Raw genomic sequence first — 2,232 nt, forward strand, 5'->3', positions numbered from 1 at the left:
AACCGAAGAAAAAACATACTCCACTCTCAATCTCACCCATAGATATTTTTGTCCCCAAACCATTTTTAGTATGAGGAAAGTGCATTTATATATAAGAACCATCGGATGAAGGTTGGAAAAGGGGGTGGGTATATCGATCCTCGTCTAATACCATTGATTTTACATGTAAAATAACAACAAAAAACGACAAAAGTGACCTCTCGTAGCGGCACAGTTGAAACTAACGAAACAAACACAATTGAACATGTCATTTTCATGTTCAGCGTTGGTTCTGCTGTTTGTCGTATAGCCGAAAAAAGATCTCTACAGCTTAGAGCTGCCAGTTGAACGTTTATGAACGGTTCACGTTCAGAAATATTGTTATATTCTTGTTCATGTTCGTTCGCGTTCAGTTCAAATATGGAACCCATACACCAATGAGAAAATCGCTAGAATCGAATCAGTCCAAAAACAATTTCTACTGTTTGCACTGAGAAAAATGAAATGGCCACACAGATTCATTTTGCCACAATACAACAATCGTCTGCTATTTCTACAAATGATTACCTTGGAAGAACGAAGAAAAATCGCACAAATTTGCTTCATACACAATGTTATCTGTGGCCAAACATCGTCGAAGCATATTATGGAGAAAATTAACTTAAGAACACCACGACTCCGAACACGGAACACCGAATTCCTAGAGCTGCCGACCAGAATCTACAACTACTCAATGTTTGAGCCAATTAACTACATGCTCATCACATATAATGAATTTTATAAATACTTTAATATCATAGAGCCAAATCAAACGAATGATTGTGATACTAGTACTATTCCAAAAATATATAAAACTTATTTAATAAATTTAATTCTATTATAAAAAGAGACTGAAAATACGAATTCATTATAAATATTGTAAATATATAACCAAATATTTATACCAAATAAACCACCTCTGGCGAAGAAACGCTGTATGGTGCAGAATAATAATAATAATAATAATAATAATAATAATAATAATAATAATAATAATAATAATAATAATAATAATGATACTTTCATAAAAAACCGTGGCCAATGCCCATAACTTTTTCGTTTTTGGACCAATCGGGGCACTTATACCGGCGTTGGAAAAGTGGCGAGGAGGAGATTCTCTTGGACACCTCAGACCACCCCCTGGGTACCCCCTTCGTAAGATATGGGTATAGATGTGAAAATTTATCGAAATTTTGCAACCACTATATTTTTGCCCAGACCACACTTAAGGCATGGGGGATATGGTGTTTCCGACTATTTGGGCCAAGACCTTTCCAACGGTACCTATGCCGGGGCCCAAATAGTGTCCTGGGAAAATAGCATATTTATTGTATATATACTTGTGACGCAAAAACTGGCATTTTTGACATTTGGCTTGAAATGCACAGTCTTTGGAGCGTCACTTGTCGGACTACCGTCCTCCGTGATATGGCATGGAGTCCATGCAAATTTCCAGCCAATTCGGAGAGTTTCGATCAAATTCTTGGTCGATTCCGTGTGAAATCGTCGATTTATAAGATACAAAAGAAGGATTAGACATCCTTTTTCTGAAACTCACCGTATTTGACCTGCTAAAAGTGGATTAATGGCATACAGCCAATCATGAACTTCTTTATCTCCAAGAGTTTGTAACAAATATCCCCTATGTTTCGTCACAACACTAGGAAATGAGTAATGGTTTATTATTTATATTTTATTTCACTATAAATGTATAACTAAATACTACTTACCTAAAAGTGTTCGGAATTTTAACCATTGCAGCTTGATCTTCACTACATTCCACTTGAGCTGTTGCTAAATTTAAGACAGCTCGTTCAACTGGATCTTTCTCTGACCTGAATATTAATACGTAAGGTCGTCGCACCGTCTATAAAACAAAAATATCTTTGTAAATATTGACTACAAAAAGGTCTCGTTAAATACATACCACCCAACGTTTTTTCCATCCAGAACCACCATGCTCCAAAACATTGAGATATCCTGAAATATTAGAAAATCATTATCGATGGCATCATCATTCAAATCAAAAGAAAATATGAAATATCCATTTGGTAAATTGTTTATTCACACGTCTGAATATTTGAGTTTAATTTAAATGTGCCGGCGCCCAGAAACGTATAGTTATGTTCTGTGTGCTGCCGCAAGTAACTCCGCGCCCCACGTAGTATCTTTACAATCTATTACGTTTCCAAACAAAAATGAAAAATATCTTCA

General features: G+C 35.7%; 1 long non-coding RNA gene across 1 annotated transcript; it reads right to left on the reverse strand.

Moving 5' to 3' along the window:
* Positions 1-1,574: 1,574 nt before the first annotated feature.
* LOC129571087 (uncharacterized) lies at positions 1,575-2,110 on the reverse strand. Its single transcript, XR_008688212.1, has 3 exons — positions 1,946-2,110; positions 1,749-1,885; positions 1,575-1,678 (listed from the first exon to the last, which is right to left on the reverse strand). It is a non-coding gene; the product is annotated as an uncharacterized LOC129571087 (long non-coding RNA).
* Between the last annotated feature and the right edge of the window lie 122 nt (positions 2,111-2,232).

Source organism: Sitodiplosis mosellana, unplaced genomic scaffold (assembly GCF_009176505.1).
Source record: "Sitodiplosis mosellana isolate CC-2019 unplaced genomic scaffold, AAFC_SMos_1.0 Smas_scaffold_1258, whole genome shotgun sequence".
Taxonomy (NCBI): Eukaryota; Metazoa; Arthropoda; class Insecta; order Diptera; family Cecidomyiidae; genus Sitodiplosis; species Sitodiplosis mosellana.